Below are 16,152 nucleotides of genomic sequence, written 5' to 3'. Positions count from 1 at the left end.
ACACTTTTTTTTTACAGCAGTTTTAAGTTTGTTTAAAAAAAAAAAAAAGATTGGAAAGTACAAATTTTCCCAATCCCCTTTCTCCCTGCCCCCACCATTTCCCCTGCTATTTATACCTTGTATTAGCATGGAGCACTTGTTACAATTGATGGACCGATATTGATACACCATGATTAACTAATGGCCATATTTTACATGAAGGTTTGCTCTGTGTTACACTGGTTTGACAAATGTAGAATGACATCTCTCCATCATTGCCATAACATACAGAATAGTTCCACTCCCCTAAAAAAAACTCTGTCCTCCACCTATCCATCCCTCTGCCCTCTCCATGAGCCCCTGGCAACCACTGATCTTGTAACTATCTTCATTGTTTTATCTTGTCCAGAACACAGTCTCTCCATCATTTTGACCCCTGTGGCACTACAGATCTTCCACAAACATTTACCAAATACACAAATGAGTGGATGAAAGGACTCAGAGATGCCCACATTCTGTGGGGTTTGGAGCATCCCATGGAGCAGTGAGCCCTGGCCCCTTCCCCTATTTGGGGTCGAAACCTTCATTCCATTCCCTTATTTGCCCTCCCCTTCCCCAGCCTCACTCGACGTCTTCATCCCCTTTAAATTACACAAAGATTTCCGTGTATGAAAGCTAATTTAGGCACCATAACAGAGACTATATTTAATGTAAATGGAAGAAGCGGAGGCAGAAGGATTTATGGAAATAATAACCTGCCCGTAATAACATGGAGTGGGTCACCTGCTTAAGAAACAGTGGATTGAGGAGAAAGAAATTTACCTCCCAAAAGAACGAATGTCACTGGAAAACTGCCACAGTGCCAAGTCTTGGATGATCTTATTAAATCCCATAGATCTTATTATGTTTCCCACCAGGAGAGGCTACTTCTTTCCCTGGTTCATAAGAAGGGCCAAAGTGAGGCCTAAAGTAGAAAAGGGGAAGGGGAGGGAAAAGGGCAATTCCCAGAAAGGCCTGGAGTCAGCACCTACCGGGCCGAGGGCCCTGTGTGCACAGAGCCCAGCACGGGCCACATGCTCTGGGCATGGCGTAGAGCCCTGGGGTTGGGCAGGGGATTCTTGATGCAGGAGGATGGGGGGTAGAGAAGGATCTAGGAAGCAGGAAGCTGCCCATGCATGACAGATGGCTCTGACATCACAGATCCCACCTTGTGCAGGCGTGGGTAACAGGGAGGTCCCTAGCCATGTTTCAGACAGCTGGGGTACAACAGATGCCACCCCCGAGATGGTGGTTGGAAGTAACAGGAGGCTTTGGTTACATGGGCAAGCTCCTCATTTAGAGAAATCTGGGTTCAAATCCCAGCTCCATTCCTCACTGTCTATGTGATCTTGAGTAAATCGTAAAACTGGCATCACCTATCCCAGCACTGAGTCGATTCTCGCTCTGTCCATTCCCCTTGGGAAATTAGCCCTGGGACCAGGATGGCCCTGCCCAGGAGGAGAGAAGCTTCCTGGTTGCTGGCCAGATTCAGACTTGGATGCCTTCCAGTAAGAGTAGGAGCCGTATAACTGCCCCCCAACCTCATCAAGAACCCTTGTTCGCAGGAGAAACATCAGCCCCCCAGGCCTTGCTGTCATCCCCAGCATGGAGCAGCAGTGGGGACACAACCCTGCAGCCTGTGAGTTTAACCTGTGCAGCCGGTGCCCCAGCCTGAGCCTCTCCCCGCTCCTGCCCTCCCCACTTCCTTTCTGCATGAAGGTTTGTTAGGAAGTGGCTAAGCTGTAGAGGGCCATTAAGGCCACAGACAGAGATTGCACACTAAAGGATTACGGCTGCTTCCATAGTGCACTGCAGCTATTTGAATGCGTTTGCATGAACTCATAAGTCTCAATGCACTTATTGTGGGATGTCCTCATATTGGCGAGGGAGAGTTGGGGGAAATGGAGGGGAGGGAGACCATGCCAGGGAATGAAGGCAAAGCCACCTGGGCCAGGAAGAGGGGGTGGCTTCCAAAAATCCCAAGAAGCCATTCTGGAACTCGTTAGAGGACTGTCTCCATATGAGGTCTCGAATCAAGATGGACAGGACATGGACTCATCTCCCTGCAGGAAACCTGTTCCTGAGTTCCTCTCGCAGGAGGTCCTCAATGAGGAGGGCTTGGGCGCTGAGAAACAGGAAGCGTCATTTGCCTGGTGCAAGTCAAAGATGGGCCACCCACAGGGCTAGCATAGGGAACCATGGCTCATCTCCTCCAAGGCTCTGCTGCAATCCCACCTCCACAGCAAGTCCTCCCCTGACCACATTATTAATTCTGCAACCTACTCCCCATCCTGTCCCTTCCCCATCATCCTATTCCTTTTACTCTCTGCTCTACTTTTTTTTTCAATATCACTGTGGCCTTCTAACGTACCACATGGCTTCCTATGTTATTATGATCATTGTTAGGTTGAGCTCCACACTAGAATGTAAGCCCCACGAGGGCGGCAATGGTTGTCGGTTGTGTTTGCTGATACATCCCAAATGACTAGATCCATTTCTGGAACATAGCAGATGCTCGATAACTGCTTCTTGAGTGAAAGCATAGATCAAGCTCTCAAGAAAAGAAGTAGCCAGGCACCGTGGCTTGTGCCTGTGATCCCAGCACTCTAGGAGGCCAAGGCAGGAGGATCTCTTGAGCCTAGGAGCTTGAGACCAGCTAGGCAACAAAGTGAGACTCCATCTCCACAAAAAATAAACAAAATTTGCCAGGCATGGTGGTGCTCACTTGTAGTCCGAGCTACTCGGGGCCTGGAATGGGAGGATCGATTGAGCCTGGGAGGTTGAGACTGCAGTGAGCCATGATTGCACCACTGCACTCCAGCCTGAGTGACAAAGCCAGACCCTGTCTCAGAAAACAAAACGAATGAATGAACGAAGAAAGAGAGAGAGAGACAGAGGAAGGAAGGAAGGAAGGAAGGAAGGAAGGAAGGAAGGAAGGAAGGAAGGAAGGAAGGAAGGAAGGAAGGAAGGAGAAACTAACAGAAGGAAGGAAGGAGGGAGGGAGGAAGGAAGAAGGAAGGAAGGAAGGAAGGAAGGAAGGAAGGAAGGAAGGAAGGAAGGAAGGAAGGAAGGAAGGAAGGAAGGAAGGAAGGGGGCTGTTGTCCCACCTCATTTATTCCCAGTCTGCATGTTGTTCCCCGGCCTCCCTGGGAATCTCTGTCCGTGTGTACAGTAACCCAAACCTAAACCATATCCCCAGCCTAAACAGCATGAGGAAAACCTTCTGAAAGTTGATGGGAACACTTAAGACAAACCCAGCATTTTGCTCAGAGGCCAGCTGTGGGGCTGCCCCACACTCAGAGGCCCATTCTGGGCCCCTGCACTTCTGGGATAAAATGGGCAAAGGGATGGCCCTGCTGGGAGCCAGGCAGCCCAGCCACAGCTCCCTGGCTGTGCTCCGCTGACAAGGTCCTCAGCTTCCCCTCCTGTGGGGTCCCTCATCATCCCAGAAATGTTTGCATTTGCAGGTTGCAATTAACATTAGCCTTGGAAGATCTCCGTTTTGTGGGAGCCTCTTAATGAAGCCATTGTTCTTGGCACCCACCCCCGCCCACCTCATCCCAGCACCCACACACGCTCACACTGGGTTCTATTTGGGCTATCGAGCAATGATGGCCCCGGAGCTACTCAGGGATTGAAGTGGCCTCCAGGGTCTGGGCAGCTTCTTCAGACCCAAAAGGTCTTCTACCCCATAATATGGGCCCCATCACCCAGGGGGTGCTTCAGAGACCATTGGTCTGAGAACTAAGGAGAAATTAGGAATCAGAAAGAGAAAATCTACCTTCCCTCCCCCCTGCCTGGGAAAGCCAGGCAGAAGCAGGGGCATTGAGGGAGATGAAGGGTTGGCCGGGAGGGAGATGGAGGGCCGGCCGGGAGGGAGATGGAGGGCCGGCCAGGAGGGAGATGGAGGGGTGGCCGGGAGGGAGATGGAGGGCCGGCCGGGAGGGAGATGGAGGGCTGGCTGGGAGTCTGCACATGCAGAAACGAGGCGGGTGTGCCTGAGACTGAGAAATGCAGCAGCCTCTTAGAGCAGCAGGCGTCCCAACGAAATGACTTCTTTTAATCTAAATTTGATGAGACCAGGCTGCCTTTCGCCAAAGAGAGAGGGAAGTGGGTGTACCCCTTGCTCCCTGGCCTTGAGTCCTCCCTCCCCGCCACCTCCCCACCTCCCCTGCAGAAACTGTCTCGCCTTCTCAGGCCACTTCCTCCTCTTTCATGCCACCAGGAATGCCCCAGCTGCAGCACACACATTTCTCGGTGACCAGGGTGTAATTCTTATTGACCCAATGCTTTTCTTATCACTGTCCGGCCAGAGCTCCCAGAGTTCCCCAAGGGAGTGACCAAAAGGACTGGTTTGCCCAAGACTGAGTGGATTCCCAGAATGCGGGTCTTTCCGTGCTTAAACCAGGAAAATCCTGGCAAGCCAGGGTGGTGGGTCACCCTATTTCAAAGAAAGTTTCAAGGGGCTTATGGGAGACCCTTTCCCCAAACAGCTGGATGCCATCCTGAAGGCCAGAACACCTATTGTGGCATGAGGGCTCCACCTCCCCAGGGAGGAAGCTGGGTCTTATGACTTGTCACTATACCCCTGTCTGCTCCACTTCAATGCTAGCAGCACTTTCAAACAATTAATCAGACATAAATCCTGAAGGCTGGGAGGCCAAGGCAGGCAGATCATGAGGTCAGGAGTTCGAGACCAGCCTGGCCAATATGGTGAAACCCCGTCTCTAATAAAAATACAAAAAAAAATTTATCTCGGCGTGGTGGCATACACCTGTAGTCCCAGCTACTTGGGAGGCTGAAGCAGGAGAATTGCTTGAATCCAGGAGGCGGAGGTTGCAGTGAGCTGAGATCATGCCACTGCATTCCAGCCTGGGTGACAGAGGGAGACTGTGTCTCAAAAAAAAAAAAAAAAAAAAAAATCTCCTGAAACCAAGTCATCCTGACTTTTCTTCTTGCTGCCCGCCCCTGACATCCATGCCCTGCCCATCCCATGCACTCCCCATCTCTCATCTGTGCCCACCTCTGTCCACCCTGCAGCGCCACTATCTTGATCACCTGGGCTGGGTGAAACAGGGCTAACTGATTGCGACAGCCCAGTCCAGCCCAGTTGCCAATGTACCAGGAATACACTGGGTGTTACGGGTTGAATTATGTCCCCAGAAAAGATATGTTGGGCTCCTAAACCCCAGTACCTATGAAAGTGACCTTATTTGGAAACAGGGTCTCTGCAGATGCAATCAAGTGAAGATGGGGTCATCAGGTTGGGCCCTAATCTAATATGACCAGTGCCCTTAGCCAAAGAGGAAAATTTGGACACAGAGAGAAGACAGCCATGTGACAATGGAGGCAGAGATTGGAACGATACATTATACATGCATCCTTATGGAGCCAGGGAGTGCCACAGATGACCAGAAAAGACCAGAAGCTAGGAAGGGTCAAGGGAGCACCCTGCACTGCAGGTTTTGGAGGAAGCACAACCCTGCCGACACCTTGATTTCAGACTAGCCCACAGAGCTGTGAGACCAGGCATTTCTGTGCTTGAGGCCACCCGGTTGCGGATCTCCGTTCCAGCAGCAATAGGAAACTCATACACCAGGCCAACGTAGTGGATCAGACTGAGAAACCACAAGGAAAGTGGAAATCAAAAAAGGGAGTGGAAGCGAAGTGGATCACCCTGGCTCCGGGGCTGCGCAGGGTCCCCGCTGGAGCTGCGGAAAGTGATAGAGCTCCAGCCATCAAGCCACATGGCCAGGACTTTCACCGTTCCCATGCTCAACCAGGCCAGAGTGCTGCCTTGCTCCATCCGTAGCCCTGCCTTGTGCAACATCAAAGTGGCCAGGCCGTGGGCCACCTCCTGACCCCACTGAGCCCAGCTCCAGGGACTCAGGCCAGTGCCAAGTCCTCTCTGCCTCTTCTCACTGCAAATGGAAAAGACAGGTAAGGTCGGGCCGCAGGTATTTCATCGCCTGCTGAGTCCCAGGAGAATACCAACCAGCACTCAGAACTGGCCCGGCACCTGGAAACCACAGCCCCACTTTATTGCTGTGTTCCTCCTGGAGACCCCCTGAAATACAGGTATCTGAGCCTGCCAGGCTCTCCCCAAGGCAGAGCCTGAGATGAGGACATTTGTAGTAGGGCTGTCCTATCTGGGAGGCAACCCCAGGGAACAGTAATGAAAGAACAAGAGGGTGACATAGGGACAGAAGAAAGTCAACACAGAAGTGCTGTTGAGGCCATTACCGTGAGCAGCAGGAACTCCTTCCTCCAGGACCTCTGAAGAATGAATGGCACATAATGCTGCCCAGAACTGTGCCCTGTAAGACTAGGTGTGGGGGCAATAACCCACTGCCTCCGCACTGCCTGGCTGAAGATGCTCATAAACCAGGCAAGCGCCCTAGAAGCTCCCACCAGCATCCTCCAGGTTGGAGGAGCCCAGGGGCAGAGATGGGAAATGTATGCCCTTGCTTGAGGCAAGGTGGCATCAGTGTGGATGCAGTGGGAGCCTGCAGGGCACCGTCTCCTGGCTGGCCTGGATCAGAGGTGGGGCGGAGCAGATGCAGGTCAGGCAGCAGACTGCCTGCTCAGTAGATAAATCTTTCTGCAGACCTTTGAGGAATGACTCATCCCTTATACCCAGGTGTGAAATTTGTCTTCCCCTTGCAGGTCTAGGTTACGAAAAAAAGAGAGAGGGTGACACACGATTGAGAGCTTTTGATGTTAGATTTCCCTGTGTTACCAGCCCAAGACACCCTCCAGTGACAGGGAGGCCTGCGTGGGGACAGAGCACAGTATAATCAGGGATCGTGTTCTGCTTCAGAAGTGGCCTGGAGCAGAGAACCCAGCAGCCAGGGTGGCTGGCAGGAGAGAAGCAAGCCAGACATCCCTGCTCCCCTCTGCTTGCCTGTCTTTCTGAGTCCAGAAGCCAGCACAGGCTGTCCCCAGCCTGAAAATAGGCTGGGCTCCAAAAAGTGTTTTGAAACATCTGCTGTTTGGAGCTGGAAAGCACCTTCTCATTGAAATGAGACTGTGCACAGCTCCTCAGGCCCCAGCCCAACTCGCAGGAAACCCACTGAACGTGGGCCACCAAAACACCGTGCAATCAACGGGGTCAGCAGGTCATAGGGTCCCCTCGGAAAGCACAATCATGGTCACAACTCGGGGAGCTAGGAGCACAGAATCCCCTAGGCAGTGAGGTCAGGGGATCCTCCCCCTCCCATCCTCTCAACTGCTGGGCAGTGGCACCGGGCAGTTTTCAAGCTCCAAACATCTATGGCAATCTTACAGCCAGAGCAAGGACTCCAGCGAACAGGGCCGGGATGAAGCTGGTGGAATTTGAGGGGCTTCTGAAGCTCAGATTCATCTCCAGGAGCTAAGGAGGCACAGGGGAAGACCCAGGAGAAGGTGGCACGGTACCTTCTTTCTGGCTGTGTCCTAGGTTGAAGAGAGTAGCCTCTGCCCCAGGATTAGATGGAAGTCACTACAAGTCACTGATGCCTGTAGCTAAGGCTGACTCCCAGCCTCCTGGATTTTCCCCCCCTCCTCAGACCGCAGCTCCTAGAAGCTCCTCCTTCAACGTCTATGGGCTCCACTGGGACTCAATCCCCAACTCCCAGCTCACTTCTCCAAGGACCCAATACAGCCTCCATCTTCTGGACGAACCAGCTGAGGCCCGGCATCACCCAGGAGGCAAGTGCCAGAATCTAGACAAGGACACAGAACCGCTCACCCCCAGCCAGCCCACCTACTCACCAGGAAGGCGCAAGAAAAGCTCCTGTTTCTCGGGTAATGAAGGCCGCTCAGCCCCTGCCTGGGGATGGGAGCCTGGAGTGAATCTTTTGGGAAATTACAGGTATCACTTTATCTTTCCAGGGGAAAAAATAACCATGGAAAACGCCTGCAATTACAGCTCATCACCGCTGACTGTGTAACTGCAGCCTAAGTACCTGGTAATCAGAAGACCGCAGACAATGAGAATTTACCTTTATTGAGCACCTTTCCAACCCTCCACCTCAAACCCTTTAGCGTGATGTGGCAGCAGGAACCTGGTTTTGCAAACACTCGATACAACCTTTCCATAGTCTTTCCATACAAAGATCGGGCCACTGACCCTTGGCTATCCACGGAAATGTCAACTTCTTTTCTTTCCCCAGAGGTCTGGCTGAGTGTTACTGGCCGCCTGGCCCCTCTCAGTCCCTTGCTCTCATCCGAATTTAGTCTTTTATTCAACCACATTTGTGGAGTGTCACCTCTATAGCAGCCATGGAGAGAGGAGCAAGCAACACAACAGCAAACAAGCCAGGCAAGGCCCTGCCCTCATGGGGATTACATTCCAGTCTGGGAGATAAAGAGTACACAGGGCAACCTGTGAGTACAAGAACTGTAGCACATCACCAGAACTATGAAAAAAACTTAAAGGGGCTGGGTACAGTGGCTCATGCCTGTAATCCCAGCACTTTGGGAGGCCGAGGCAGGTGGATCACCTGAGGTCAGGAGTTCAAGACCAGCCTGAACAACATGGTGAAACCCTGTCTCTACAAAAATACAAAACTTAGCTGGGCATGATGGCGGGTGTCTGTAGTCCCAGCTACTCAGGAGGGATAGGCAGGAGACTCACTTGAACCTGGGAGGTGAAGGTTGCAGTGAGCCAAGATTGTGACATTGTGTTCCAGCCTAGGTAACAGAGCAAGATTCTGTCTCAAAAAAAAAGAAAGAAGGAAGGAAGGAAGGAAGGAAGGAAGGAAGGAAGGAAGGAAGGAAGGAAGGAAGGAAGGATCCAGCCTAGGTGACAGAGCAAGATTCTGTCTCAAAAAAAAAAAAGAAAGAAGGAAGGAAGGAAGGAAGGAAGGAAGGGAAGGAAGGAAAGGAAGGAAGGAAGGAAGGAAGGAAGGAAGGAAGGAAGGAAGGAAGGAAGGAAGGAAGGAAGGGAGGGAGGGAAAAGAAAAGAAAAAACATACAGGTGATGGGGTGGATAGCAGCACACAGGGACATGTTAGGGTGGTCAGTGAAAGCATCTCTGAAGAGGTGACATGCCTACTGAAACCTGAAGGTGAGGACGAGTGGTTCCTTATGGTCAAAGGTGAGGAGGCAGCAGATGCAAAGGCCATGGGGCAAGAAACATCTTGTTGGGCCCTAAGTGCTACATAAAAGCTAGTGAGTGCCCAGAACACAGTGAGAATGGAGGAGAATTGCACAAGCTGAGTGTGAAACGGCAGCAGAAGAGATGCCACCTGACACAAAGGAGTTTGGATTGGAAGTCCATTGATAGGTTTTAACCAAAGGGACGAAATGATATGATTTGTATTTGGAAAATATCATTCCAGTTGCCAGGTAAAGAATGGATGGGCAGGCCGGGCGTGGTGGCTCACGCCTGTGATTCCAGCACTTTGGGAGGCTGAGGCGGGAGGATCGCTTGAACCCAGGAGGTGGAGGTTGCAGTGAGCCAAGATCATGCCACTGCACTCCAGCCTGGGCAACAGAGCGAGACTATTGCATCCTCTCAGGAGGACAAGCCAAACCACATGCACATCGGAGGCCTCTGCTCACATCACATCTAACAGAATTCCACAGCAAGTTACACGGCCAAGAGTAATGCCAATGGGGTAGGGAAATATACCACACAAGATCACGTGACAAAAGGAATGCACGAAGACTCAGGAATAATGCAACATTGTCTGCCTCAAAAAAAAAAAAACAAATGGATGGGCAACGAACAACATGGAGAACATGGGGGCGGGGCGACCAGCAGAGGCTGCTGCAGGGACCTGGGAGGTGATAGGAAATGGCAAGAAGGCTATTTATCCATTTGCATTTTGGGGAAGAGCCCACAAGCTGGATTAGTGATAACGGAGGTGTGAGGATGTGGAGAGGATGGAGCAGATGCTCCCGGGGTCTGGCTGAGCAGCTGGGTGGACAGGGAGGCCATCTGCCAAGGAGGACAAGGTTGCTAAAGGCATGTACAGGAAAGAAGTGCTGGTCCAAAACCTGTTTGCTGCCAAATCCATCCCTTATGCTGCCCTTGCCCTTCTCTGTGTCTCGGCGGGGGTGCTGACCTCAGCATTTCCCAGGCTCCTGTATCAGCTGGGTGCAGCCAGTGGGAGACACTGGCAGGGGATTGAAGGGCAGGAGAAGCAGAGTTGGGCCATCTCCCTCCCTCTCTGCTTCAAGCAGAGTCCAGGAAGCAGGGGTTATCTCCTCTGAGGCTCCAGCTCCCAGGAGGCAGCTCCCCTGGCTGTGGCTCCCACTGGGTCTCCCCAGCCCCTGAGGTTAAGGACCCACCTCTCTTTCTTGTTCCTCCATCCACACATAGTTAAACTTCGTGCCTTTGCTAACCTCTAGGTTTCTTCATCATTCCTTGTTTGGTTTCTCAGTTTTTCCGTTATCTGTGTAACCAAATTCCTATAAAAAATTCCCTCTGCTTTAAAAATTTAGAGTGGTGTATGTAATCCTGATTGGACCTTGACTGGTACATGAAATACCTAGATGAGGTGGGAGGTGCAAAGCTGGTCCATGTGGACCTTAAAATTTTAATCTTATATTGATCCTGCCTCCTAGAATTCCAAGTACCAGTCTCCAACAAGCAGAGTTAACCACAACTCTCTTAGGAACATAAAACCACAGGGTCCAGAGGCTGAAAAACACCTTAAAGATGCCCTAGCCTTAACTCTTACCCAATGCTGGATGCCCTTTGTAATGCCTTACCAGATGATCTTAAGCCTGGGCTAATCACCCTAGGTGACAATGTATTAGTTAGCTATTGCAATTATAATGCTGTGTAACAAACCATCCCAAAACTCAGTGGCTTAAAATAACAAGTAGTTTGTTTTCTCGCTCATAGGTCTATGGGTGGCTCGGGTGTTTCTCCTTCAAGCTGAGGGCTTGGTTCCAATTGGGTTCAAGTCTGCTCCATGTGTCTACACATTCTCTGGACACCAGAATCCACCTGAGCACTCTTCTGACAGATCACAGGCTCTCAGGAGGACAAACCAAACCACACGCACATTGGAGGCCTCTGCTCACATCACATCTAACAGAATTCCACCGCAAGTCACACGGCCAAGAGTAACGCCAGTCGGGTAGGGAAATATACCACACAAGATCACGTGATGAAAGGAATGCACGAAGACTCAGGAATGATAACACAACCAGTAAGAGGTTTCCTCTGTCCTGATTTTGAGCTGGAATCTGCCTGTCTGTGTGTGACAGTTAATATAGGTTGGTGCATCATCAAAAGTGATGGCAAAGACCCCAATTCCTTTTGCACCAACATATATTAGGCGTCAACATGATTGTATTGAAGGACACCTAGATAACTGGTAAAGTATTATTTCTGGGTGTGTCTGTAAGGGTATTGCCAGAGGAGATTGACATTTGAGTCAGTGGACTGGGAGAGGAAGATCCACCCTCAATGTGGGTGGGCACCGTCCAATTCAGCAGGCAGAAGGAAGCGGGATCACCTTGCTTGCTGAATCTTCCAGTTTTCATCTTTTCTCCCGTGCTGGATGCTTCCTTCTGCTCCTCCTGCCTTTGGACCCCAGAATCCAACTTCTTCCGCCTTTGGACTCTAGGACTTACACTAGTAGCTTGCCAAGGACTCTCAGCCCTTCGACCACAGACAGAAGGCTGCATTGTTGGCGTCCCTGCTTTTGTGCCTTTGAGGCTTTGGGACTCGGACTGAGCCAATACCAGCTTCTTTCTTCCCCAGCTTGCAGACGGCCTATCGTGGGACTTCACCTTGTGATCATGTGAGCTAGTTCACCCTGGTAAACTCCCTTTCACATAAACATAGATCCCATTAGTTCTGCCCCTCTGGGGAGCCCTCTAATACATGATGTTAAGCCAAGTTTTCTGTATCCCCGTTCTTCCACATGATATACTAGAAAACCTCCCACAGGCCCAAAGCCCACTTTTAATCTTCTTCCTCGTGAACTTCCCTGATTCCTTCAAAGCCCTGATTTTCAGACCTGTCATCCTGTTTGCTCCCCTCTGAATATGATCCCATTTTATTTTGATTACACCTCATGTATAATGTCCACAACCGACTGCACTTGGTATTTTCTAACCATGACAGATTCCTTGTCCCTGTGGCAAGGGCCCCATCACCAGTGGAAGCTGAACCCATATAAGCAAGAGAAGAGAGCTTCCCCCAAAGCACTGCCTCCAGAAGGCTCTCTTGGTTATGCCACCCACACAGATGATCCCTCCTCTTACGCTGAACCCCACAATCCTCATGCATCGCTAGGCCTGTGCTGGTTGACAAACTGCTTCTGGTCCTCAGCCTTGGGTCCATGGATGGGCATCATAGCTCTATTTGGGCCCTAAGAACCTAGAAGACAGAGTCTTTTTTGGGACCACAGTACCTGGTACTAGGCTCTGGGAGCCCCTAAGTCTATGTTTGATGATTGATCAAGTGGTCATGACTGAAGGGCTCAAGTAGCTTTACCCATAGGCACTCAACTATTCTTTAAGGGATCAGGTCTTAGCTCTTCCTAAAGCAGCCTCTACCAGAATGCAAAGCTGGGTGTGAGATCTCAGCACCAGCCCTAGTAAACATCTCAACTCCTCTAGACTGTAGAGATGTTTACAGGAGCTGTCTGCACTGATTTAGCCTGGTCAGCTGGAGGGAATCTCTCTCTCTCCCTCTCTCTCTCTCTCTCTCTCTCTCTTTCTGTCAGACACACACACACACACACACACACACACACACACACACACACACACAGACTCACAGCTAAGAACCCAACAGGATTTTTGAAGGCCCAAGCAAAGCTGACAACTGATCCACAGCCTCCTTCCTTCAGCTGGAAGGAATCTCATATCCAGGGAGGGAAGATGCCGCTGTAACTGAGAAATAGAATAGGGAGTGCTTCATCACGAGAAGAATGGAATAGTAGGCACTAGAATTAAAGGAGGACTTTTCCGCATAATGTTAGTGGAACCCTTGGCCGGACAGCTTCTCCAGTGTGTTAGTCAGGATAGAATAGGATAAGCTGCAGTAACAAATATCCCCAATACCCTAGTCCTTTAGCACAGATAAGAGTTTGTCTCTTAGACTACATAGGCATCACAGATCAGCAAGGGGCTCAGCTTGTCATGATCTCTCAGGAAGCCAAGCTGGCAAGGGCATTATTTCAACATGTGCTCCCCCTGCCCACAGTGCTCCCCCTGTGCACAGAAGTGGGAAAGATGTGTCACAGACCAGGCACCACTCTGAAAGTTGCTGGCCAGAAGTGAAACATGTGTATTCATATTTTCTTGATTAGAGTGAGTAGCATAGTGATTGCTAACTTTAAAAGAGGTGGACCAGTGTAATCCTTCACATGCACAGAGGGCAAAGAGCACAAAAGACCATTATGCCTAATGTCAAGGTGGGAGCCTCAGCCCAGGGGCAGGACGTCCACAGGGCAGAGCTGCCCAGGGCCCAGTTCCTCCCTGGTGGGCCTCTTCTTTACTCTCTCTTGCTCACTCCTTCTCCCTCTCCCTCTTGCTGTCTTTTTCCATGTATTCATTCATTTAACAAATACTGACTGTGCTCTCATATGGCAGAATATGGGGCAACCCAGGGAACACAGCAGATTCAGCCCTGATCTTGTGAGCTCTTGCCTATCAGAGGACACCAGCAACCAAGCAAATCCCATGTCCACCGTTTCTCAAGCCAAACCTCACATCTTCCTTGATCCCTCTCTTCCTAACTGCCCACATCTAATTCATGAGTAAGTCCCGTCCACTTCACTCCAAAATCATGCTGAATCTGACTCCCTCTCCACCACAGATGACCCCTGTCCCATCACCTCTCTCCTGGACCCCTAGAGATCCCTGGCTGGTCTCCTCATCCCACTCTTCCCACCTGGAGTCTGTTCTCCACACAGCAGTAAAAGCGACCTTTAAAAACCCAATGTCACCAGGTGCGGAGGCTCATGCCTGTAATCCCAACACTGTGAGAGGCTGAGGCAGGATAATCACTTGAGCCCAGGAGTTTGAGACCAGCCTGGGCAACATGGCAAAACCTCGTATCTACAAAAAATACAAAAATTAGCCTGGCATGTTGGTGTGTACCTGTGGTCCCAGCTACTTGGGGGACTGAGGGGCGTGGATCACTTGAGCCTGGGCGGGGGAGGGGGTCAAGGCTGCAGTGAGACAAGATGGCAAGCCAATGTGAGTGGAAGGCAAATGTAAAATAGGTGAACAAACATAAACTAAACACAAATTGTGTTAGGCATTATGTGGGCGACAAGTGAGGTGCTGAGCTAATGAAACTCACAGGGACGGCCTGGAGACAGGCGGTCAGGGAAGGTGTTTCCAGCACCTGCCATGCCACCCGGCCTCACCTCCTACCCCATCATCTGCTGCAGCTCCCAGTCCCGCACAGACCAGCCTCTCGCAGGTGCCATAGGGCAGTGCCTGGCCTCGGCCTACACGGTGACTCCGAGGCCCTCTGTCACTGTGGAAGGAAACACCCGAGGGCTCTCGCTCCTGTGCAATCCCGGAGAGTGGGTGACTTCCTGTCCTTGGAGGCACCGCTGACCAATGGACCGATGGGGACAGGAGCCCATGCATAGATGCTTTTTCCTTTCATCCTCGGGGGGAGGACTGAGATGCACACCATACAACCCCATGGGGTGGAGCGCCAGTGCCTGTGGCTGCAGCTGCCTCCAATATTGCTTTTTCCTCCTTCCCTGCTTCACTCCCTTCTTCCTTGCTCCCACTTCCAAGAATCATATTCCCAAATAAACAACAGGCCGGTAAGCCCTCATCTCAGGGGAACCAAGGCTGAGGCAGAGGCCTCCTTGAGCAAGTGACGGCTGGACTGAGCTGCAGAGGCTGAGAGGAGAGGAAGGAAGACCACGCCAGGCAGCCGGGATGAGTGGGAGCAGATATCCAAGGGGTCCCAGGGGCTCATGTGTATGGGGAATAAAGAAGGGGCAGCCAGAGTGGTCTGAGGGTAGGGAGGGAACAGGCATCAGCCCTTGAAGGACCTTCTGAACAAGGCCAGAGAACTGGGACTTCCTCCAAGGGCAGCCGGAAGTCATCAAAGGGTTGAATCAAGAGAATTCACAGTGCTCAATACAGCTTTGAAAACGGCAGCTGCTTGTGTTCGTTCCATCTAGTCTCTGCGTGTCCTACATCCTCCCCTTTTTCTTTCCTAACCTGGCGCTCCTCCACCTTTCATTCTCTCTACCTTCCATGCCTACCTGACCCTCTCCCACTCCTTGCACCCACTCACTTCTGGGGCCACTCCCTGGACCTCTCCAGCCTTCACATCCCATTAAGGACACCATGAAGAGTGAGGCAATAAAGCAGGGGAGTATCGTAGTGGAGACCGTATTTTCTGAGCCCATACAGGACAGAGGTCTCAGAAATCTTGGTGCACCCACAGGAGTGTTGGGGCAATGTTTGAAATTGGAGTTGTCGTGAGAGTTCTGAGATGTACGTTTGCCATGACTGCATGGTGAATCCAAATGGCAGGAGTCAGACAAAGAAGAAATCGCTGTCCCCAGGATGAGGGGAAGAATTCAGGGATGGGCAGTGGGAGGCATTGAGCTTTGCAGCCAACACACCTGGCTTCTCTCCAACATCCACCGCCGCTCGCCGAATGGCCACAGGCAAGTGACTTAATCTCTCCAAAATTCAACTCCACTGTTTAGAAAAATGGCGCGATAATACAGAATTCATTAGGACTCTCGGTCACAAGTAATGGGAAACACACACGAACTACCTTAAAATGAGGAGGGGAACTTGCTCTCATAGAACACCAGGAGTCTTCCAGAGAGAACAAGACAGGGGCTTGTTTCTCCTCCTCTCATTGTCTCTCCAGCCGGCATCTTCTACTTCCCAACCAGGGTGGGGAAAGCCAGAAGACTGAAAGAAAGCCTGAGTTACAGCCTGGGCAACAGAGTGAGACCTCGTATCTACAAAAAATAAAAATAAAAAAAATCAGCCGAGCATGGTGGTGTGTACCTGTAGTCCCAGCTACTTGGGAGACTGAGAGGAGTGGAATGCTTGAACCCTGAAGTTCCAGGCTGCAGTGAGCCATGATTGCACCAATGCACTCCACAGGGAGATCCTATTTCAAAAAAAAAAAAAAAAAAGCCTGGGTTTAGATGTTGAGATTTGGCTTCCTGACCAGGCACGGTG

General features: G+C 51.1%; 1 long non-coding RNA gene across 1 annotated transcript in view; it reads right to left on the bottom strand.

Annotated features, from left to right (window-relative positions):
• Window positions 1-6,576, bottom strand: part of LOC140708774 (uncharacterized) — a 37,414-nt gene extending 30,838 nt beyond the window's left edge. The window contains exon 1 of the long non-coding RNA XR_012088976.1: window positions 6,262-6,576. This is a non-coding gene — a long non-coding RNA (uncharacterized lncRNA). The remainder of the gene's footprint in view (window positions 1-6,261) is intronic.
• Window positions 6,577-16,152: the final 9,576 nt, after the last annotated feature.

This window comes from Chlorocebus sabaeus, chromosome 16 (genome assembly GCF_047675955.1).
Source record: "Chlorocebus sabaeus isolate Y175 chromosome 16, mChlSab1.0.hap1, whole genome shotgun sequence".
In the NCBI taxonomy this organism is placed as follows: domain Eukaryota; kingdom Metazoa; phylum Chordata; class Mammalia; order Primates; family Cercopithecidae; genus Chlorocebus; species Chlorocebus sabaeus.
This window is presented reverse-complemented; position numbering and strand designations above follow the sequence as displayed.